General features: G+C 39.7%; 1 protein-coding gene across 1 annotated transcript in view; it reads left to right on the forward strand.

Moving 5' to 3' along the window:
• The window catches only part of LOC126191494 (uncharacterized), a 63,852-nt gene that overhangs the window by 35,690 nt on the left and 2,619 nt on the right, over nucleotides 1-25,543 (forward strand). The window lies entirely within an intron of this gene.

A 25,543-nucleotide genomic window follows, 5' to 3' on the forward strand; every position in this document is an offset into this window, starting at 1 on the left:
AATGTGGCCTAAACACACACAGAACTCATCATGCCCAAATCAGTCACAAAAACTGAGTTACATGCACGTGAAAATACAAAAATTTGAAAAATTACCTGAAAAACATGGATTTTCTAAGTGTGGTAGCACAAAAGGGACAAGTGGTATCCAAGCCAATTTTCACACACTGCATAAGTAGACCATATGATACATATCTCAAAATTTTAGCATGTTATTGCAAGACATTTGTGTACAATGGAAGTTGACAGATGTATTTGGTGATGTGTCCATTGTTCCACAACACAATTTTGTAAAAACATATCGTAAACTGTTCTGCCTCTTCTTATCCTCTCCCACAACTGTTTAATCACTAAGAAACAACATATAGACAGATTAACACAACCTATCATTAATGTTTACTGCACCTTAACTGCTAAAAACCATTTGATTGTGCTTCGAACAGAAGTTCTCCCACACTTTAGCTACTGTACTCTGTACATTGAGTGGCTAATTGTATTGCCTTCCTGACACTGTGGTAGGAACTGGAACTGTCATAAGAATATGTTTGATAGGAATCCAACACCTGTCGGCCAAACGTGGCCAATGAAATGATCTTGCTGGTCCTGCTGGTGCCATGAAGTTCACAAATACATCACCTTCTGCTTCGCAGCATTCTGCAACACATCCTAAGTACCATTTGTCATCATTAACAGTAATAACATAGCAACCTGGTTGCTGCTTTTGCTTCTGAATCCTGAGTCAGACACATGTTGTGCATGAACCTATAGTTATAACCGGACAGTTTGCTCATCTCCACATTGTCAGAGTCCGCTGGAGAGAAGTGATGATGGCTCCTTGTGCCTGCAACAGTTTTAACGTGTTCTAGTCTGCTTTTTAGCAACTCTTCGACTGATTTCACCTCATCTTTCGAAACGTGGAATGATTGTATGCCAAAGATATTTTTCTGTACCCAGATAGATAATTGAAGAGGTATTAGAATGTGACGTTCTGTAGGGTGCTGAAGACTAGCTTGTGATGCCATGCGCTTAATGGTAGCACCAATACCATCACATACATTTTTACCATGACTTGTTGCGCAAAAATTCCATTCTGTGTGAATCTGAAAATCATGGTAATGCATGCATGAATTTTGAGATTTTTACAGTTTTTTTTACTGACTAGCTGCCCCATCACTGAAATATTGCACAGAATGTATGTGAGGCAGCTTGTTTTTCACATATGCCATGACAGCACGAATGTGGACATGAACTCCAATGGCATCAAGAATTAAACAGTCACTAAAAATGCACAGGTTCATGACAGACACATCACCTGATTCACCTCTATAGTGAATCGCAAATGGCTGGAGAGTTGCTTGACTGTTGTCCCAATGATATCCTTAGATGGCATCTTGAACTAAAAATGCATAATTTTCAGAAAAGTCTAGTAATACTATAATTTCATCTTGTTTCAAATTATCCTTACAAAACTGGAGATAAGCCGATTGTGCTATTGCTGTGAAGCTGTGTGTGGTCAGTTAGTCTGTTTTTTGACAACACATTTCAACAAAATCTTCCACTGTACTTTGCTTTGTTTCAAGAATTGTGCGATCCATGTGTGTCCATTGTTTATAAGAAACAAGTTCGTCATCCATAAGGAGCTCACCATACAGTTTGTTATTCATGTGTTCTGCAAGATTTGCCTTACCAGTACACTTTTCACACCTGTGTATCATGCACTGGTAGGAACTGATGTCACACACTAGCAGCTTCATTGTACCTTTGTAATCCAGACCATAATCCTTTATAGCAGCAAACATCAGCTTAGTTAGCATTTTGATGGATCTCACATACTCAAACATTGTGTGTGCCCCTTGCATTTACAGGCACAACCCATTTTGGCCGAAGATTGAAAAAAGATGATAAACCTACTTTGGTATTGGGATACTTTTCCTTGAATTCTACATATAGTTCTGATATGTTGCATAGCAACAGTCTTTTTTGCATCTGTACACATACATTTCCCATTTTCACTGTTACATAGTCTTTTCCAGGCATTATTCGGCTGTAGTCATTATTTTCATAAAACTCCAACACTAGCACCATTATTTCTGAACTCAATTGCTTACCCTAAGCCTGATGAAGTTGTGGGAGCACTCCTTGGGTTGCTTTTATTTTCCTAGCTTCCTTTACCATATATGTAGAAACATTGAATTCCTTTGCAGTGTAGTCAATAAACCAGCTGGAAGGTGCAAGGATAAGAATTGCTACTTTTTCTGGCGTGTGGATATGGCACATTTTTCTTTCAAATCATGCACAATTTTGTCCAAATCAGAGCATTTCTGGCATGATTCCTGTTCCTTTGGAGCAGATAGTTCTTCCTCTTCCACCATTAGTGTGTCAGCTATTATGTGTTTTAATTCCATTTGAGCTTCTTGTAGTTTTCTTCTACCATAGCTGGGCCTGTCTCTCTTCCCAACTTTGTGTGTTTTCATGGGAGACAAACCAAGAGCAGTCATTGAAGTATTTAATTGCTCATGTGCTGTGGTTGTAGGTGGCTGATACTCTTCGTCACTGTCATGTAAATCATCAGGATATTCTTCATTTTTCAGCAGTGTAACACGCCTGGAACATAACTTTTGTCCTAGTTTCATGTTAAGTCCCGTGCACTGATTCACTTTCAATACTAATTTTATATCTATTTCTCTGAGGCTACACTTCACTGTCTTCTTATGAATCTGAAATGGATCAAAACAACTTCTTTGAAGGTAAGAATACTTATCCAGAAACACTTTCATATGATGATAACAAACATGAAAGTTTCCTGGAACTGTACTTCTTGTGCCCACAGGGTGTATCCCGGATCTCCATAGCAACAAATCTTGGTCCGATTCATCCATATCATACAGTACAAAGCGAATGCCACATTTTGTTCCATATGTTGTTTTATGACATTCAGATGCTTGTGCTCTACCAATACTGCAACTTGTTTGAACAAAAGCACCACTAGTACACTCTTCTGCCTCCATACTGACTTTCCACCACAGTACTGACCAGTCTGAACTAGAATCTTAAAAACATGAGTAACCTGTAATTGTTGCTTGTTTCCTTTATTGTTTCTGCCTAACAATGACTCATTCTGTCGCTGAAAACTACCATTGTTTAACTTTCTGTTGCCTAATGGTTCCCAACAATTGCTGCAGCTTTATCTGAAACAAGCTGTCTGCATCATCACTGTTACTTGCTAAATTGTGTTAAAAGAAACGTAACCAAATATGCTCTGTCAACTTTTATTGTACACAGATGCCTTGCAATAACAAGTTGAAATTTTGCCACATATGATATTATGGTCTACTTATGCAGTGTTTGAAATTTGGCTTGGATATCGCTTGTCCCTTTTGTGCTACCACACTTAGAAAATCCATGTTTTTCAGGTAATTTTTCAAATTTTTGTATTTTCGTGTGCATATAACTCTGTTTGTGTGACTGATATGATATGGGCAAGATGTGTTCTGTGTGTGTTTAGGCCACATTAATCTTACCACAAAAAAAAATGTATACCCTTTTTGAGTGAATTATATTTGGCATAGAGGGCACCTACAATATGTACCTTTTAACGTATTACATTTTTTAAATCACATTTTGGAATTTTTTATTTTCCCTCAGAAATATGTTGTTGGTGTTTTGATTCATAGTGTGTTCTCTGAGTGGATGTTACTGGGTTGTAAAAACTTCACTGGACCTTGCGGAATAGTTCCAAAGTTATTAAGACCTGAAGTTTGGTCTGAAGATAGATTGCCAGATGCAGGTTGCAATTTCCGGGTCACACCACTTTCTTTCACAAGCCATAATTCTGGAACTAATTGGCAGGGGAACTTAAAATTTTGTACATGAGTGCTCCACACTTGGTAGCATTGGTGTGCTAAATTTCAGCCAAATCTGAGACTGTCAGCTGGAACATTTTCTCAAATTGGTTGAATTGACATGGAATGACCCAGATGTTTTTGAATTAGTCAGTACTCACTATTAAGTAAGTGTAGCTGTTACTTATTCATCTTTCTTAAACATAGGAGTGCCAAATTTTTAAAGTAATTTTCTGAATATTTACCTTCACGTGCACTTCATATGACTGACTCCAAAGAGATTTCTTTCGTGCACATACTATTTTGGGGCATGTAATAGCACATTTCTGCTTTTTAGTATAGTCTCAGTACAAAATTAATCGTATTGTCATTTGCAACTCCGACTCAACGAAATAAGTGGTGCTACACATACACCAGAATCATTTAATATACTGCGCACATCATTTCATGTGAATGAATTAGCCATAATTAGTTTCAGACCCACCATCTATTTACCACATGTCACAGAACAAAGAAAACTCAACAGATATTGGCACCAAAGTAGACTCAGCTCAGACATATAGTATGTATGTGGAATGTATTTACAGGAGAAGTACGTAGCACTTATGCAGGAGGCAGAGTGTGAGCAGACATGGAAACAGGAATGGGGTAGAGATAGCTTCAGGACAGGAAACAGCAAAAGTTGGAAGAAAATGAACCAAATAATAAGTGGGGAGTTAAAAAATCCTGGTGGATCCAGATGGCAGACATTGCTAAGCAGGCCTTAAAGTCAATTACTTAGGCTGAGCAAAATGCTTCCATAAAGAAGCCAAGCAAACTGTTGGCCACAGTTAGGTAGCTCATTCATTGGATGTACACTTAATTGTTGATCATACATAAAAATGTGGTGGAATATTTACAGTAAAATTGTTAGATAACGTAATTGATTTCATAGATGGCCTTCCCTTTGATGAGGTAGGGTGTATCCTGGTTTTAGGAGTATTGAATTTGTGGAAGGCTAATGTATTGGACAGGAAGTTGCCAGTTGTGTTGCTTACTTGCCCTTAGAACTATTGAGAACTTTATCTATAAATTACATTACTGTGGATGTTCTTGCCCACTTTAATCTGAGCATAATTGTTTTAAACAGACTTGTAGGATTCTAGCCCCTTAAGCAACAAATAACTTGTTCTGTAATTTACTTTACTTTTTCATGGGTCGTTCCCCACTTAAAGGTTCTAAAACCTACCAGGTTCAGTAAACATAATTTCTCAAAGAGCATCAAATCCGAGTTTACAGCAGTGAGCCATTAACAAAACTTGACACATTTGCAGTAAAACAGTTTGGCTGCCAGAGCTAATGGACTCACAGCATTCATTCTCAAAAATTCGCAAGGTTGTGAGCCTTTATCAGAGAAACTTCCTGGCAGATTAAAACTGTGTGCCGGACCAAGACTCAAACTCGGGACCTTTGCCTTTCACGGGCAAGTGCTCTACCATCTGAGCTACCCAAGCATGACTCACACCCCGCTCTCACAGCTTTACTTCTGCCATTACCTTTATCAGAGGCTTACAAACTGAGTCTTTTGAGGAAACCAGTTGTAATAACAGAACTTAACAAAGTACTAACACCTCCGCTCAAGACAACTGCATGGAATATGAATACAACCAATAATTTTTACCCAGACTTGGTAACGCAGAGCATGAGGTATGTTCTGTAAACTGGTGCATGCTCAGTTTTACTGGGCTAGTGCCAATATTTTCAGGCTGTTGGTGCTCCCAACCACCAGTTAGCCCACACCATGCACTAAATAATTTCTAAGAATACACAATTATGTGCGGGCTTCTTAAACAGACAGAGAAGCACAGTCAATTTATACATTAAGACAGATACACAAATCTCAAATGACTTCTCAATGGTATAAGCTGGTAACCAGGATAAAATCTTGAATTAGGAACAATTACAGAAAAGTCCCTTCTCTCCTTATCATTCAAAACACCTCGGAAAACAGTTTTATTGATTGATAAATATATCGCAGGCTAGACTAACACTTCCAGTGAAAGCAACACTTTGTCCACACTAGAATTCTAACCCAAGGACTTCGTGCCACAACCAGTAGGCCACACAAGTGCTGGCTGCCCTCTCTATCTCTGGTGTATGCTGCAGTCGGAGGACAATCAAAGGCTTCACTGGTGCTGTCTAGCTGTATTGGGTGTGGAAATTCCATGTGACACCATCACAAGGAACACGGCATGCTCCTTCTTGCACGGAGTAGCAATGAGTATCATTGCGCCTGAGCTCAACTGCGGAGAGTATTCAATATGTACACATTAATATCCTCCTCAGTTTTTGTTCAGTTAGATAGTTGGAGTATCCAAATACTGTAACAGGATAATGACCACAGTTCCTCATATAAAGCAAATCATCAATGAAATGAGGAAAAATAAATTTGAACTTAAATGCAAGAGGGATAAGTAGTGAAAAAGTTTTGTAATGATGCACTGTTACATGTTAAACGTGTGGAACCATCAAGAATTTCAATCAAACACGCTTTTAGTCCGATTTTTGCACACTCCTCATTGCTCTATATCTCATTTTCACCCCTAGCTTAAACATGACAATCGAAAAGTGGTATGGCAACAGAATAATTAACTTGTAACTAAGAACAAAACAAAAATAATTTGAGAGAAATTTGGAATTTCAACTGAGGAAAATAGTGTGAAATTTCCAAGAAATAATTTGAAGCAATAAAATAAGAACCAAGAAGAGGCAATATTCCACGAGAATATGGTTTCGTTTGTCTGATATCCATACAAGAAACACTCCAGCCTGTGCCTTAGAGCATATAGTGTGTGAGAAATTTCATGTTTGGTGAAAAAGAAAATTAACTAAATTAGAATCCATTGGATACTGATGGTGCATAGTGACCATTGAATAGTCAAATGTAAAGGACAGCAGTCAGTCACAGAAAACTGTAATTTCTCCTGTGTAAACACTAGTGTCAATTGTCACATGTTCATGTCGTGGCATGGTTATGCATTGGTGATGACTATGTTCTAGTCAAAATCTAGATCTGCAACTGATTGCTGTCCTTCTTTACACTTGAAAAAGAAAATTGTTAAGTGTACTGTGACTGTTAAGGAATTGGAAATTCATTATTTAATAAGTTCCAATATCAAATAGTTACGGGTTAGTGGCCATCCTACTGACACACAGAGATTCATCTAATGCTCAAATTGGTCACAGCGTCCACTTTCTCATCTTTCTCCTACTTTATGTATTCTCTAAATATTCATCTTGTCATGCAGATGAAATCTAGTACCTATACCAGCAGTTCTCAAACTTTTTGAGCTTCAGGTGCATTTAAAAGGTCGCAAATAATTCTGGGCACGCTATTACACATTTCTGAGGAATATTTTACAACAGTCGAAACAGGAAATAAATGCTGTGATAAAATAACAATTAAGTTATTTTATTTTGAATTTCACATCCAGACTACAGAAAATACAACTTACATTGATAAAAAAACATACATTATCACAATATGAAGAAATAATTTTTGTATAAAAAGTGAGAGATTGATTCATCAAGCACGATTGTCACCCAAATGCGACAGCAAAGTGCCGTGTTGCCTCCTACCCTGCCAAGACGGAGGGTAAGAGAAACTGTTAAGTGAAATGTATTGAAATGAAATAATGCGATAGAACTAACCATTAATTCAAATTATAGAGAAAAGTAATAATGCGAAACAAATGAAAGATGCCTTATGTCCACTCCTTCTAGTGTTTATGAGAAACATGAGCCTGATGTGTCCTCACGATTTCTTCAGTGTTTGGAGATATATGTGAAAGACAAACTCTCATTTCCTCGTCAATACGTTGAACTGTTCCTCTCTTTTTGTATTTAATTTTGTTGAGGGCAGAAAATCCTAATTCACATAAATATGACGTCGAAAGTTGAAGTAAAATGTTCAGAGCCTTTTTAGGTATTGACACACATTCTTCTTTTATAGAAATTCGAAGGGCTTCAAGAGACAATTCCTTATGCTTAATCGTCAGTCTATGATCAGTAGATATAGCTGCCAGTTCTTCTTCTGTTAATGTTAAGCTAAAATCGCCTGAAGTTTCCATGAATGGGTTTCAAATCCAATTGTACTGTTTGGTGTGGAGGGATGGGAAATATGAACTCGGTTTCTCTTCTAAACTTATTAAATGATCTACTACAATTGGAAGTATTTCATTTATGCACGCGCTCCTTACCAACGGGAGTATTTTCAAGTTACCTTGAACAGCTTTTCTTTTCCATATTTGTGGTTTCCTGTGAAATGCTTTAATTTTGTCAGTGAATGTGAGGATATTTTCTTCTTTCCCTTGTATGCTAGTGTTCAAAATATTAAACTGCTGAACTGTATCGGCCAAATACTGCAGTCTGGCACTCCAAAATTCACTCTGGAGGAGGTTGCAAAAATGTAAATGTTTCATGTCTTTGAAAAAACATGAAGTTCTTGTCATACCTCGTGCACATGTGTAAGTACTTTCACCCTCAACAGTCACCTGACTTTTGTGTGTAAAAGCAACCATCTGCATTCTGTCTCCATATTGATGCAAAGCTTTTCAAATAAAAGGATTTTGACAGGTCTTGTTTTAATAAAATTTACCGTCTGAACAACTTACTCTGAGACTTCTCTCAATTTTTCTCCCAGTGTTTTTGCTGTTATGCCTCCCTATGAAGAAAGCAGTGATTGTTAACTGCCACTTATTGAGACATGAGATAATCATTTAAATTGTTGAAAACGTCCTCACCTTTAGTACACACACTTAATTCTTTGCAAAAAAGAAACTTATATAATGTTTGATCTTGATTAATGAAACAGACAAGTGCTGAGAGTTGCGATTGGTTGGTAATGTCTGTTGAATCATCAACTTGCAATGCGAAAGACTGCTTGAGTTTATTACTGCATACATTTTTTTCAATATCAGTAGAAATTAATGTGCCTGTGAACTGTATCATTCGACAAAGGAATCTAGCTTATTTTCATAGCTGCTTCATTTCCTAGCATTGTTATGACCCCCCCTTTTTTTCCCTTCAAGTGGGCAAAATAAGTGACTCACCTGTAGTATGAGCTTTTATACTCTTTGCTATTAGTTCAGGGACTCGGTAGGTAGCAATCAGAGCTTTATCAGAAACTGACATTACACTTTTAAAAGAATTTGCTGCCCTTGTTTGCTGTTCCGACAGTCTCTGGAAATAGCTTACAGGAAGTAGCTTTCATTGTACTCACGATTAGGCCGCTGTTTTGCTTTTTTTCTTGCACTTAGCATTTGTTCACTTCCAGAATCGGATTCTTTGATGGCATGCTTGTCTTTCAGATATCTGTCCATTTTCTTCAGTTGTATTTTGCATACGAGATTCACTTATAGCACTTTGAAAATAAGCTGTACACTGTACACAACACACGAACCCCACGAACGCTAACAATTCCTCTCTGACATCACCTGAAAAGCTCTGCGATAATGTCAAGCGCACAACGATGGAAACACGTTTTACTTCTGGTCCTGGATTCTTGTGCCTCCATGGGTTAACAGTGCTGTCAATGACAAATTTTCAAGTTCCGTTAACCTTGCTGGAAGCTTCTGTCATGAATCTGCTGGATCACTAAACTGCAATGGAATTGATGCTCAGAAGTAGCAAGGCTTCATGAACAAGGACGATCATATTCACTTGTGCTGCTCATCTGTAGCAAAGAACATGAAACGAAATTCTTTTAGTCTCAGACAGCTCAAGTTCAAACAATAAGCAGCTCGTATAGATACTTTTCTCTCTCTGTTTCTCTTTTCAATAATATTTTACTGACAACAGAAAGGTAAGCATTTTTGATAAAATATTAAAAAGTGACTGGTTGCGGATGTTATTTACATTTTTTTGATATACTGTTGTGGTACCTAAATAGGTCATAATGGCTAATAATAATAATAATAATAATAATAATGATACATGTTCAGTCACCCAAAAGTTCCTAAATGCAATATAATATATACCGTACAGTTAAAAGGAAGTCACACTTGATCAAGGTCCGAGTCACTTTCCATTTTTGACCAGACATAACGTCTGAGAAAAGAAAGAAAGAATAATAATAATAATATGCAATTCACTTCCTACGTGATGTTGCAGCGCCACTCAGTTAGGTGGAATAGATATGCAATCATTGGGAAACCTTCAGAATTCTATGGACAAGCTGTGATCACATGCATAGTGCACAAGGCTCAATTTCAGCATGGCTACTATCATAAAAGTAAAATGTCCATAGGCAAATCAACCGCGAAATAAAAGCATGACACGGTCAGATAATATCCGTAAGTGTTTCCGTTGTAAAAGTCTGTCAGTCGTCAAATATTTTTTCACCGTTTTCTCCTGATTCTGAACGTTTGGATCTGATCAGAATGTCATTAATGCTTGATAACACTGTGGATTAGCTCAATGTTTATTTACAAACTCAGAGTGACACAAGTGTCGTACCGTTTGGTTACAGAAAGAAGGCATGAGATGAGGCATGCAAAAGTAATTTGCATGCGCCTACAGGGTGAAGGGTGGCGAGAGGAGGGGATGATTAGGAAAATTTCAAGACCAGTGTCAGTCATCCACGGATGCCTATGTTCCTGGTACTGACCGGTGACTAAGATAGCTATATTTTATACACAAAAGTAAAAATGGTTCGCTAAAACCACATTATTTCTATCAAAACTTGTGAAATTAAGGTAGGACTGTTGTAATGGAGTTCTAGTGCAAGGAGTTGAAGAAAATGGAATTTGAGGCATTTATTAATTATGAATGACCATGAAGCATTATGTTGTAAGAAACTTACAGTCCATGGTTGCAGTCTTGGACTGCAAGTTTTTTACAGCATATCAAATAAGTTTCTGTGTTGACCACACCAAACTTTATCATGGATAAAGTGTTACATTTATAAATACAGCTACATTTATTGTTAAATGAATTAATCATACCCACCATTGCATATTGTCATGATTGTAGCAATGTGACAATTATCTCACCATTCTGTTTCTCCAGGCCACAGCATTCTGCCATAGGCCGCAGCATTCTGCCATACCAATAATTATTTTTCTTGTCCCACTGCGAGTTACACTTTCCCTAGAATTCCTTACACTTCTCGGTGGTGTAAGGGATGTTCTCAATGGACCAGCAATGACTTTATCATCACTCATTATTTTGAAATATCTTTGCCCAGTTCCCAAATAGCCACTACTTTTGGATAGCTAAGATTAGCAGTACTGGAAGAGAGAAGACAGTTAGTATCAAACATTCTGAATACTGTCGACACTACAAGGAGAATAAGCCATCTTATTTTCTTAACCAAACTGAACTATTCAACAAAGCTTAAAGACTCGTTCCATATTATACCTGTTGTAAATATGGTAAAATAGAGGAGCTATATGTTCTTTTATATTTGGCAATATGTTTTCCTAAAATATTACAGCGTGCACCTGTAAATGTTCTAGAGCACAACAGTGCGCCTTGGCACACACTTTGAAAACCCTTGACCTATACAATAGCTGTTATGAAAAGAATAACCGTGAAATCATTAGCTACCAAATTCCATGATTATCTACCAGTGGCAGCAATCATAGGAGCCAACATAAACAATCAAGTGCACATACAGTGGAAATGCCATACACATTGCAAACAACATTTCATTTCAATTTGAAGAGGATTTAAAAGATATGTATTTTTGCATTGTAAAAGAGTATTTCTTTCGACCACTGTTATATTTTAGCAATTAAAATTGATGGTGTGTGAAGAGGGAGGGTTATTAAATGGTGGTGTGCATGACATGTAGCCAGGTGAATAGATGATAGATGGCTGGAGGAAATTAGATGCTGGAGTCCACATATTCACCCTGTCCAGGACTAATACAGTGTTAGTAGACAACATGTACAACTCGAGGTGGTAATGCAGTGCGAAATTTGTAGACAGCCTCAAGCCAACAGTTGATGTTGAATGGCTATTGTTGATTTTGTATAAATAGTAATTCGCAATATATATCATGCTGTTGCATACTAAGCAACCATCAGTTTTTTAACAACATTCACATTAAAAATATTTGTCTCATTGCCATAATGAGAACTGATAGTGGACTTCTCGCAAACACAGAGCAGAAGCTTAGTTTTTGAAACTGTTTATTTTTCTAAAAAGCAATCCTGCACATTTTTCCACCTATACTCATTTTTCTTGCTGACTGTCCAGTCACTGTCTTCAGCTGCAGTAGTTACATAGAGTTGTCAACTGGTTTGGTGACTTCCTTATTAACTTGAACAAGTTTTTTTCATATGTGTTAATTATACATTCTGTTAGTATTTCAGATGTACTTCAAAACTTATTATGTTCCCTGATTACATGGACATCTTACGTTCAACAAGCCATCTTACGATGTGTGATACAAGGTACTTCATGTACTCCTGTCAGTTCCCCCCCCCCCTTTTTCTCTTCCAGTCACAAACGATGTGCTGCAAGAACTATTGTTGTAAGACTCTGTATGACATTGATTCTTTCTCATTTTACTCTCATGGTTTTTTTGCAAGATGCTTTTAGAAGGCAGTAATATGTTAGTCAACCCTTTGACAAACTTACACTCTCTAGGTTTTAATAGCAAACCACAATGCGATAAACCATGCCTTTCTTGTTGGACCCACCACTGGAAGTTAGGTAAGCAACTTCATGACACTTCACGGCTCACTAGTCTTCCAGACTTAAAAAAACCTTGACAAAATGTGCTGCTCTTTCGTTGGTTTCCCATCTGGTAAGGATCCCACACTGAGGGAACAAAGGTTTTGTGAGGTATGTCCTTAGTGGGTAGACCATATGTCGTGAGGACACTTCCAATGAATCTGTCTGGCACCCCCCTCTCACCACCACCACCACCACCACCACCACCACCACCACCCTCTCCCCTGTGCCAGTTTGGAACAATGGGGTTTGTGTTTTGCCTGTTGTCTTTAGTGAGGGCCAAAGGACAGTAGGGTTGATATTTGGGCCTTCATCTTGGCCTAAGGCAACTCGTTGGAAAAGGTAAAGGTGATTGTGTTTTAATATGATGTGAAACTGTGTGTCCCCTTTCTCATGCCGTACCTCAAATCCACACTATTCGGACAAATCTTGGTGTTGTAATGCCAGACCTGTCTGTCAGGATTGTGGATGTCAGTTGTACACACTCTCTCTTCGTGCCCCTCCCCCTTCTTTGTCACCTGTGGAGAGAACAATTTTCTGTGTTCACCAGAAATGAAAATCCAAAGATAGAAGACTCTCGAATTACTCTGGAGGCTAAGAAGAAATATGATCGTTTGTGTCCTGTACATTTGTCAGTGACGTTTGCTGTGGCTATGATAGCGTCATCCTCTCTAGTGACAGTACCCTTCTGTGTCCTGCCCTTGGGGCCCCTCAATCCCTGTTCCCTGGTGGTTTCCCCCACAACCATTTCTGGAGTGTTGTCTCCCCACACACCAGGGATGTCGATCCCCAACCACCAGCCAGAGAAGTGAAACCACCCCCCCCCCCCCCCCCCCCAGCCTGTCACTAGGAAGAGGTTCCTTGGAACACTCCTCTCCCAGTCTTCTCTGATCTGCAATGGATACCAGCCAGTGGCTGAAAAAGCCATAATTTGCTGGTCATAGTGCTTTGCGTTCCTCCTCTGTCCCTGAAACTAGGATAGACAAGCCCTCACAGACCTCGAAATCATCCAAGAAGAAGAGGAACAAGACCTTAAAGACGGAAAAGGTTCAAGTGGCCCCCATGCTACCAAACCTCACATGATCCAACTCTGTACTAGAAGTAGAGATCCTGATTGCTCCTGTGACACTGGGTCCCTCCACATAACCTACTTCAGAACTGCTTTGTATTTATGTCACCAGTCAACCCTGTGGCATGATCTGCTTCCTTGGTCCCTCGACACCTCCACAGGATACAGAAAGTGGGATCCTCCAGTGGAACCATAGAGGTTTTTACCACTACCTGGCTGAGCTAAGATGTCTGTTATACTTTTCCCAAGTTTTCTGCATTGCCCTCCAGGAAACTTGGTTCCCAGCATTGCAAACACCTATCCTCTGCAGCTAACGGGGCACACCCTACTTTCTAGGTTCAACTTGGTGTTACCCTTAGCACCCACTACATACAAGATAATGGAGTCCCGCAGGGCTCTGTATTGAGTGTGCCCTTTTTTCTAGTGGCTATCATTGGTCTAGCTGCAGTGTCACCCTCCCTTTATGCTGAAGATTTTCGCTTTTAAACAGCTCCTCCACTGCAGGTGTTGCTGAATGCTGACTACTGGGTGTCATATGAAGGGCACAGTCCTGGGCTCTCGCCCATGGCTTTCAGCTCTCAAGACATGCGTCATTCACTTCTGTCACTCTCATACTGCCCATCCATGACTAAAACTCTACCTCAGTGACAAGGTGCACAATGTGGTGGAGTCTTATCACTTTTTGGGACTGATCTTAGATGTCTGGTTGACATGGCTTTCTCATCTTTGCCAACTGGAGTGAAAGTGCTGGTCACACCATAATACTCTTTGCTGCCTTAGCAACACCAGCTGGAGTGCAGACCACTCTACACTTCTGTGGCTTTACAAAGCTCTGACCTTGTCCTGTCTGATTTTGAGTATCTGGCATATAGCTCGACATCACCATCAGCATTGTGGATGCTGGACATTATATACTGTCGCGGAGTCTGACTTGCGACAGGTGCCTTTTGAACCAGCCCAGTGGAAAGCGTATGTGTGGAAAGTGCAGTCTCTCCACTACCAATCAGGCATCAATAATCACTGCTCAACTAGGTGATACACATTTGCTACTCCCATGAGCATTTAAGCTACTGTGTCCTTTTTCCCTGTAGGGAGACGCACCTCTCTCAACAGAGGCTCAGGACTGGAGCATGATTGCAGTTCGCATACAGTGTCTATGCTCTGCAATTCAACTTCCCCCACTGTTGTCTCTTGTCAAGGAGCAATCACTTATGCCCCCATCATGTGCACCCCATCCTTAGATCTAGCCTTTGGACTGAAAGACTCTGTTGACCCCGTGTTTTTTTGCTGCCCATTCTTAACCATCCTTGATGTATTTCCCGGTTTGGAAGTGGTATACAGAGATGGCTTTATGGTTGATGGACGGTCCGGTTTTGCCTACATGCAAGGTGCAGTGAACTACACTTCCTGTCGAGCAGATGCAGTGTACTCACTGCAGAATTGGTGGCTACTGCTAGAGTCCTCTGTCATATTCTTTCTTGCACCAGCAAAACATTCATAATCGGCAGCGATTCCCTGAGTAGTCTTCAGACTCTTGACCAGTGCTAGCCACGACACCCATTGATTGTGACTATCCATGATCTTCTTTCCGACCTGCATCCAGCTGGACAGTCAGTCAACTTGTTTGGACCCCAGGCCACATTGAGGTCCCATGGAGCAAACATGCTGGTCAGTTGGGCAAGTTGACTACCAGGAATCCTACTTTGGAGGTGGGGGCACCAGAACTGGATCTTCGGTCGAAGCTGTGGTGTCAGTCATTGGAGGTTTGGAAAGCAGATTGGTGTTCCCTGATCTCTCTAAACCAACTTTGAGCAATAAAGGGGAGCATGAACATGTGGCAGCTCCCCCCCCCCCCCCCCTTTCATGCTTCTCACAGAGAATCTACCATTCTCTATCGGCTGACCCAAGGCCACATCCTGCGAAGCTAGGGTCCACCCCATTGTTGGTGTGATGCATGTCTGACTGTGGTCCACATCCTACTGGATTTCCCTAATTTGGCCACCTTATGGCAAACCCTTAAATTTGCTGACACCATCTCTAGTGTTTGTGGACAATGCCAAAATGGTTGATTGTTTCGCATTTTACCCCTGAAGGTGGTTTGTACTCCTCTCTGTGAGTTAGGGCATATTGAGGGATTGCAGGAATGTCTCGTCATGTTCTCCGACCCGAACTTGTTTCTCTGTTGGAAGTTTTCTCTTGGTGGAGAAAAAAAAGCTGTGTTCTGTTTGTTAGAAACTTGTCAATCTAGTAGCAAAGTTGGTCTCGCATACCATATGCTTGTATTTTTTTCATTAGGTGGCAGTGTGTAACTGTATCAAAAACAGTCCAATAGTTTCAAAAAGCAGCATCAACATAAGCATTGGTGTGAATTTTAAAATTTTCCCAGCGAATTGACTGTTCAAACAAATTTCGGGCTTGCAGCCGGTCGTCGTTCAATACTTCGCACAATGTTTCAACTGGGCACCTGCCAGTCATCTTCAAGTGAGCCGTCACCTGAAGATGACTGGCAGGTGCCCAGTCGCAACATTGTGCGAAGTATTGAAGAACGATCGGCTGCAAGCCCGAAATTTGTTTGAACAATAAACATTGGTATCTACTGCCTTCTTATTGTTTTGTTGGTAATCTGGTACCTTATTTCATCTTTGTCATAGCCATCTGTGAGGTGTGGACTATCTCTGAGTTGTTCTTTTGCCTGCGTATGTGATGTAATGCTAATTTGTGAACACAGTTGTTATGAACAGTATAATTAGTATTTATTTTTACAATCATAAACACCAGCACATTCTAGTAGGTATACACCCAGGACATAAAATCTGTGCTGTAAACCATGTATGTCATCTTGGTAGAAAATATGTATATATATAATTTGTGTTTCATCAAACTCATCAACGTTTTGAACTCCGGCGCTTTGGAAGAAATGATCTTTGTAATTTAGTGCCTGTGGATTAGTTTCCCAATATGTCTTCAAATCAATTAGATGAAAATCGCTGCTCCAGCTGGTACATAAATTAAAAGACGAGGATGATTATGAAAGATGAAAAGTTGAAATGAAACTAATTGTAATGCTGAGAGTTTGTGGGACTCTTTGATGGATGGGGTGCAAGTGCTGCTACCAGTGTAGAGAAGGATACATTCATTTGCATGTGAATAAAACTCTGTACACATATGTGGACACCACATGAACAAAATTTGAAGGCAATGTTCAGAATTACATAACTCATATTCTGAATATAGCCAATAAACTGCAGAGCTTGGTAAAATCAGTTGATGGTCTAATTGCACTGATTGCACTGAGAGGTCTACCAAAAACTTGTGTGCCTTATTGGATAGGTAGTTTCCAGAACAACAGATGAAAATTTTGCATTGGAAAACATCAAAGAATTGTTGCTAAATGGATGTGTAGGAGAAGATGGACAAATATGGTGGTGATAGTGCTTTATTCCCAGAACATAAGAAATCACATCAGGAATTTTCTAAAAGCAAACATGAAATGAAGAAAATATAAAGGTGGAAGTGTGGTCACTTGAAGTCCGTCTGCCCCCGAGACAAAAGTGATCAAAGAAGGATTCCATGGGAGTGGGAAAATATTGTTTTGTGCGTTTGGTGTGTTGGATTTCAACCAGAATGAGTGCATCATTGATTCTGCAAAATCATTACTTAACTTCAAGAAAGGAACAGCTCAAGGATTTTGTACCAGAAAATTACAAACAAAAAATTGTGAAGTGTGCAGATAATGTTGAATTAGGAAGTGAAGGGATAGAAAATATTGCTGCCAATTCACCAGGTTTATATTCGATCATAAATGTTACTCTTGTTCCTGCCATAACCACCAAACTGTCAGAAGTTTCTTGTTTCATGAAGAAAGGCACAAATGTTTCATAGTGAGCTTCTTGGTGAACACAAAGTTGTTCTTTCTGTTTAATGCACTATATTTTGATGACTGACATAGCCCTCTTCTTCAGGTGCTGCGAGTTTTGCTGTTACATGTACTTGTTGTGTGGACTTCAACCACACTGTGAACTATTGTTGGTCTCAGGCCACTATTTATAGCAGAGTGCTTGATTCCTGATACCCAACCTTCTCTTTGATGCCTTTTACTTTTCAGAGCCGTCACTGATGTTCTTTGAAACGGAGATGCTATAAATATCTTCCAGCTGTCGTGCATGTGATGGCCGTTAAGATATAGTAAATTGAGCACCAGACCTCAAGCATTATTTAAATTGAAACCATTATCCCTGTTAATTAGATTTTCTGATGTCCTTATTTCAGTATACTGTTAATTATGCCCATCTGTGGTGTCAGGGCCTAGAATAGACCTGCGGCCCTTCCTTGTCTGTCCTAAATGGGACTGATAGGAATCTCTTTATTTTGCCACTTTTTTACCTTGGTATTTTTACTATAATTTGGATTTTCGAAGGTTTTTGCTATTTTCGCTCCCCCCCCCCCCCCCCCCCCCCAATCTTTTTTGGCTTTTTAAATTGTGGTCCACATTTTAGGTTTGACCTCTGCTTTCCAAATTTTACAGAAGTGCAGGCCATCTGGGGAAGGGTGCATTAACTTTCCCTGTGCACTGTTATATTTCCCACCTACCAATCAAGTGGCTCTACACCTGCAGCCGAAATCCAGTGTGGTAGCCAGTCCATCATTGTAGGGTTGTCATGTACCCTCTCAGTGATAGTCCCCCCTCCCCGACTGCACAGGAAGTGCACTGCCGATGCTTGTGCTGTAACCTCCCTGTGTCCGTCAAGAAGTAGGTGCCTATATACTTCTGGGTACTGGGACTCTGGGCAACAGTTACTGTGCCAGGTGGCTTTTGCCTTGGTGAAGTGGTGCCCACAGGGAGAGCCTCCAATTAGAGTGAGTGGCATCATGGCAGATGATATCCAATGAAACGGTTCAAACTTAACAGTGGCTGTGCCAACATGGCCGTCTCAACAGTCAAGAAAAGGGGTTTTAATGAAGAGGCATACAATCGTATGCATTTCCATCTTGACCATGCATCAAGACAAAACTTGGGTAAGGAGAAATGGAAGTAGACAATTTAGTGAATTCTTGGTTTGTTCCCAAACTGACAGAGGATATTGCGTTACAAAGAAGCCACTGTTTTTCAATGAAAATATCGAGTTCAGTTTAGGGGGATTTTAACAATAGAAAAGATGAGAAATGGATCTTTCCTGATCAAAACATCGCATGCCAACCAGTCACCATTTTTCGCATAACACGCTCGGAAGAATTCGAGGTTTTAACTTCCATCGGGACCTAATGCTACAGGCTGATGAAGAGTTGCATACTTATATGGCACGGCATGGAGTCCATTTTGTTTGTCACATCTAGAAGGACCTAAGGATAATAGAGGGGACACTGGCGCTTTCGTCCTGGCCTTCGACTGCAACATTTTGCCTGAGAAGGTTAAGGTGATATCTTGTAAGTGTTATGCCAGGCCTTATTTTCCTCTTCCATTGAGATGTTGTAGATGCCACAGGTTTGGACATGTCCTCCCACTGTTCTAATGAGGCTATCTTTGACATGTGGATGGACGTCCCACGAAGGCAGCCCTTGTGACCACCCCTCTCAGTGTGCCAAAAGTCTGGAACTGCACTCTCCTCATTCACCGCAATGCTCATTGCTTAAGAGGGAGAATTAGTTTCAAGAGTATAAAACACTTGACCATCTGTCTTACCAAGATGCAAAGAAAAAGTTTGAAAGACTCCATCTGACTGACAAGTTCTCAAATTTTGTGACTGTTGTGTCACAATCTACACTGCACATGATGAATGGTCTGGCACCACACATCCTGACCAAGGTCATATTCCAGGGCCTGCCCCATTGTTGGGGGGAGGGAATGTCAGCTCCCACACCCCCTATCTATGTTGCACCGCTGGTTCCCACACAATCTCTGTGGCCAGAGTTACCTAGTAATCCTCTGGCATCATCAGGGAGTAGGTTACCTGTTAAGGTGCCCTCTCTCAAGACAAGGACCAGCAGCCACAGGTTGCAGGTTGAAGAAAAGTATGGTCCTTTTCAGTCTTGGAAGATAAAATGGGGAAATCTTCACGTTAATCAAAGTCTCACATGGATAAGAAGGATAAGTAGAAAGATAAACTACCTCCTGAGGCTTCGGATGTTCTGCTTCTCACTCCTGCAAAGATTGAGCCAATGCACCTTGACAATGTAGCTCTCAATCAGGCAGACTGTGACCTGGTAGCGAAGTAATCAGACCCATCTTTTCAATTGGCCACTTTCTCAAATGTGATGCAAACACTCCTTCAATGGAACTGTAACAGCTACTATCACCATCTGATCGAACTCAGTCATTCACTGTCTACTTATTCTGTAATTAGCTTAGCACTTCAGGAAAAATGGTTTACAGCGACACATCTCCCTGTTCTGGAAAAACCACAAGCCCTACTGTATGAATCGCATTAATGACAAGAGACCGTCCGGTGGGGTTTGTACCCTCATAACTCTAATATTTTCAGTGAGCAGGTCCCCCTTACATCTGAACTAGAGGCTGTGGCCGGTAGTGTCTGTCTGTCAGTTCAGATGACAATATGTAATGTTTATCTATCCCGAGACGGACATTTCCATTATCATGAGCTGTTAGAGTTAGTGGATCCACTACCTTCCCCCTTCCTCTTACTGAAGATAATCGGCATTGAGAATCGAACTTGGATATAAATAGCAGTGTGATATCAGCAATAGTTGTATGGCTGGGGTCCAGGCAGTGAGTACATGTACAGCAAAACTCACTGCATCTGAAGAAGACTACTGAGTTGGTCATCAAAATACTGTAAATAAAATGGAAACAACTCTGCAGAACACTTGTAAGTATAATTTTAATCATATGAATATAATAGAGGGAAACATTCCACGTGGGAAAAATATATTTGTGTGTATATATGTGTGTATGTTTGTGTTTGTTTGTGTGTCTATCGACCTGCCAGCGCTTTTGTTTGGTAAATATATAATTGTAATCAGTTGCACCTAAAAAGAGAGACAGCATAAATGTTGTTTTTAACAATGATGGATGTAAAAGGCATGAGCTGCTTTGTTCTGGATCAAAGTAAAATGGTATTTATAAACTGAAAAACATGTTGAACCTGTGTTATTGAGAATGCTGTAGCTTTTACAAATTTTTCTAACATGGAGCACTTACGCCATCTAAACTTGATGTTAGAGCTGATAGCGGACTTAGGTTATGTTTACAGAGTAGAGGCATAAAGCTGGAGTGTCGTTATTCTGAACTTGTGAAGTATAAATCGTGTGCTAGGTATGTTGTTTAAATTTCCATTTCCTGAAGGCTGAAGGATAGTGTTCATAAGATGCTTGGGCTTGTTAACATATAGATGTGTCCCCATGGAGCAGATGCATGGCTAAGTGCATGTATGTACTAGTTGATGATTATTCCAGTAGGATTTCTGTTATTTTCTCCAGAATAAAACTCAAACACTTAATTTTTACTGTGAGTTTATAACTTGGGTAGAAAATGGGGTTGATGCAAAAATCAAAGCTGTTAGATCAGACAATGGCAGTGATTTTGTACACTCTAAAGTTGATTCAATTTTCAGAGAGAACTGGAGTGAGCATCAGATTAGTATGACCTGTAGTTACGAACAGAATGGTGTAGCGGAAAGGACAATCAATTTGTGAAGTGACACACTGCATGTTATTTGAATCTGATCTACCTAAGCAGTATTGGGTGGAAGCATGCAGTACAGCTGCTCACATAAAGAAACACGCTCTTCACAGAACACTTAATGGTAAGACTCCAAAGGATAAAGTATCTTCTTTGAAAAATTTAAAAGTACTTGGTGATAAAGTCCGTATCCACATACCAGATCAAAATAGAACAGAGTGGGATGCAAAGGCTAAGAAACTCATTTTTGTAGGGTTTGATGAAATGATTAAAGTCTACAGACTAAGTGATCCACAGAAAGCCAAGAATATTGTGAAAGGCTGGAGTGTTGTTTATCTGGAGAATGAGTGCAAGACTGACATTACCTGGATACGAAGATCTCATATGAGGAAGAGGAAGTAGTGGAAGTGAGCTCTGCTGGGAGTGACAGTGCAGACACCAATCAACACCTAGACTATATCGTGGATGCTCAGTCAGTGGTAGACATAGGGTAGACTGAGATGCTGCCAAGGGACCCTGATGCTCCAGATGATGATCAGCCAGTCAGAAGGCCAGCCCATGTACTCAAACACAGGGAGTACCGAGATGGTCACTGTTTTGGTAAGTGATGTTTCCAGTTTGGGCAAAGATCCTGTGAACCTGGAAGATGCCATGTTAAGGAGTGACAGAGAAACTGGATGAAGGCAATGGAAGAGGAAATGGTGGTTCCAGAATAATGGTGTTTGGGAACTTTTGGACCCACCAAAGTGTAAAAGTATCTTTGGCAATAAGTGGATGTTCAAAGTCTCTTCGGGTTTGCTGCCGGATCCTAAAATCAACTTTGATTTTAGGATCCGGCAGCAAACCCGAAGAGACTTTCAAGACTTATTACGCTGGGAAAGCCTACGTAGTCAGTGGATGTTCAAGTTAGAAAGGGATGCAAATGATACAGCACTCTATCTTGTTAGAATTGTTAAGGGATTTACTCCAAAGTTTTGTATAGACTATGATGAAACCTTTTCCCCACATGCGGGAGATAGTACTCTATGATCTCTCTGTAGTTTAGCTGCAAATCTTTATGTAAAGTTTAATCATCTTTATACTAAAACTGTTTTTCTATGTGGGATCTTGGAGGAAACCATTTTCATACAGCAACCAGATGGTTTTGTAATGAAGGTAAATTCTATAAGCTATCCAAGGCCATTTATGTTAAAAACAGTCAGTTAGACAGTGGAATGAGAAGGCAAAAAAGTGTGCTTCAAGCCTAGGTTATGTTGTAAATACTGATGAAGATTGTCAGTTCATTAAAAAGTCAGGTGAAAATCTTGCAGTTGTTAATTTTTATGTATAAGATTCGTGTACCTTTTTTTGGTAATAGTATGGCGAAAGACAAGTTGCATCGGGAATGATGAGCACTTTGAGCATAAAAGATTTAGGAGAAGCAAAGCCCTGTCTGGTGTACATTTAATAGATGCTCAAAATACGCCCTCCATTTACTTAATATAGCACTGGGGTCTGTCAGTATTCCCCGGCATCCCCTTGAAGTGCATTTGTCCTAGCCTTGAACCTCTTCCTATACACATTTATGTCTAGGTAAAGTTCCCGAATGTTTTTTGTTTCAATTTGACTGTTCAAATAATCCCTCTTCTTTGCCCGTAGCCTACGACCAACTTCCCTTCTCATGTTCAAGAACTCCTCTCGTTTTCTGTCTCCCATTCTACCTTAATCTAGTCACGCTTTTCTCCTTTCCTTTATCAATTTCTTGCATTCCTCGTCAAACCACGATTTCCTCCTGTTCTTCTTAATTGTATCTATTGTGACCTTCGCTGCCTCTTTGATATTATTCCTCACAGTGATCCACTGTTTATTTACATTCTCGCCTTGATCTTCTTGTGTCCTGAGAGCATCAAACCTATTTGAAATTTCTGTGATGTACATCTTCTAAAGTTTTCATCATTTAGCTTGTCAGTATCGAACCTAACAAGTTCTGCATTGTGACACCTTGATGTTGCTGTAGAGGCAGGAAATGAGCAGGCGTACGAAATACATACAGCAGAACCCCAGATACCTGAGCCCACATTAAAGGAAGTAAGAGATGCAATCAACAAATTGAAAAACCATAAAGCACCAGGATCAGATTGCATAACTGCAGAATTAGTTAAAAATGGGGGACAGAAATTGGTGAAGTAGTTCACAAAGCGATAACTAAAGTATGGAACTCAGAGATGATACCTGAAGAATGGCAGGAGCCGATTCTGATCCCAATTTTTAAGAAGGGCGACAAAATGGATTGTAGTAATTATAGAGGGATAGCACTATTACCAGTATGTTCCAAAATTTTCTCTAATATTCTGCTAAGGAGTCTTACACCATATGCAGATGAAATTGTGGGGGATTACCAAGCTGGCTTTCAGAGGAACAGATCAACTATAGACCAAATATTCACCCTGCGTCAAATTTTGGAAATGAAATGGGAATACAATAAACCATTTCATAATCTTTTCATAGATTTTACAAAAGCATATGATTCAGTATTGCAATCAAAATGGTACAGAATTCTTTTGGAACTTGGAATACCAAATAAGTATGTTAGACTTATAGAAGCAAGTTTGAAAAACACAAAAGGTAGAGTACGTGCGGGGAAATGGGAGTCAGAAGACTTTGTAATAAAGAACGGACTTAAGCAGGGTGGTGCCCTGTCTCCGCTACTTCTTAATTTAGTCTTAGAATATATTGTACGAATAGCAGCAGATAATTCAGAGGGTGTGCAGTTAAATGGAAATATTAAGATATTAGGGTATGCAGATGATCTAAACATCATTAGCGATAGGAAAGCATCTCTAACAGCAAATGCGAATGCGTTAATCAAGGCTAGTGAAGATGTAGGTCTAAGGATAAGTGAAGACAAAACTAAATACCTGATTACTACTAGAATGCCAACAGCAGCAGATTAGGAAATGTTAAGAGTTGGAGACATGCAGTTTGAAAAAGTGAACACGTTTAAGTATCTAGGCGTGGACATCATTTCAAGAATCCGAACTGAAGAAGAGATTACAGGCGGGAAATGCATGCTACTTCTCACTGAATAGATTACTTTCATCACGGATATTGTCTAGGAATTTAAAGATTAGAATATACAAAACTGTTATTCCACCAGTTTTGCTGTATGGGTGTGAGACTTGGTCGCTCACTGTGCAAAATGAAAAGCCGTTTCGAGTATTTGAAAATAAAATTTTGAGGAAAATTTTCGGAGCAAAAAGGAATGACATTAGCAGAGAGTGGAGAAAACTGCATAATGAAGAGTTTCACTAACTCTATTAAAGCCCTGACATAATCAGTATTATTAAATAACGTAGGCTGCGATGGGTGGGTCACAGCTCGAATGGATGAGGGCAGGGCAGTGCACAGATGGGAGATGGGAGGACAATGTGAAGGCTGATTTGAGGAGCCTAGGTATTGAAGATGAATGGAAGGAAATAGCCCAAGACAGGGACATATGGCGAAAATACGTTGCTGCGTTAGTGAACTCTCAAGTCCGGTATGACCAGTGAGTGACTGTGAGTGAAAGCCCTGTCTAGTCCAGTCTTTTCTGGTGAAAGGAAGAGGGAAATGTATCTTTTGGCAAGTAAAAGTAGGGATCCTACAGTATTTGCACACTACAAAAACTACTTAAAGTTAGCAAGAAGGGTTATTAAAAAATCAGAAAACATGTACGTAATGTCAGAAATCAGAAATTTTGACAAGAGACTTAAGGCCTTGTGGAACATAGTGAAATCAGAGACAGGGCAACCACACCCAGAACAAGATGTCAATATTGAACTGGCTGGAAGGGCTATAAATGGTGACAGGTAGCAAACGGATTTAATAATCATTTCTTAAATATAAGAGAAAGCATAGGGACAAAGAATTCAAGAGAAAAATCACAGCAGTATGTTGAAAAGGTAACTCTCATAAAATTCAGTAATATGAATGTAGCACCAGCTTCTCCTTCTGAAATTAAGAAAATTATACATTCTCTCAAAAATAAAATCTCATCTGGTTTTGATGGTGTCTCCCATATAGTACTAAAGATTTGTTACCATACAATAATTCCAGCAGTATCCAAAGTATGTAATGCATCACTAACTCAGTGCATTTTTCCAGAGAGACTGAAATACGCCATTTTTGAACCCCTTTTTTAGAAATGTGATAAGAGAGATGTCAGGAACTGCCAGCCTGTTTCACTGCTGACAAAATTTTTGAGAAAGTGATGTATTCTAGAATAGTATCCCACCTTAGCAACAATAATACCCTCAGC

This window comes from Schistocerca cancellata, chromosome 6 (assembly GCF_023864275.1).
Source record: "Schistocerca cancellata isolate TAMUIC-IGC-003103 chromosome 6, iqSchCanc2.1, whole genome shotgun sequence".
Classification (NCBI taxonomy): Eukaryota; Metazoa; Arthropoda; class Insecta; order Orthoptera; family Acrididae; genus Schistocerca; species Schistocerca cancellata.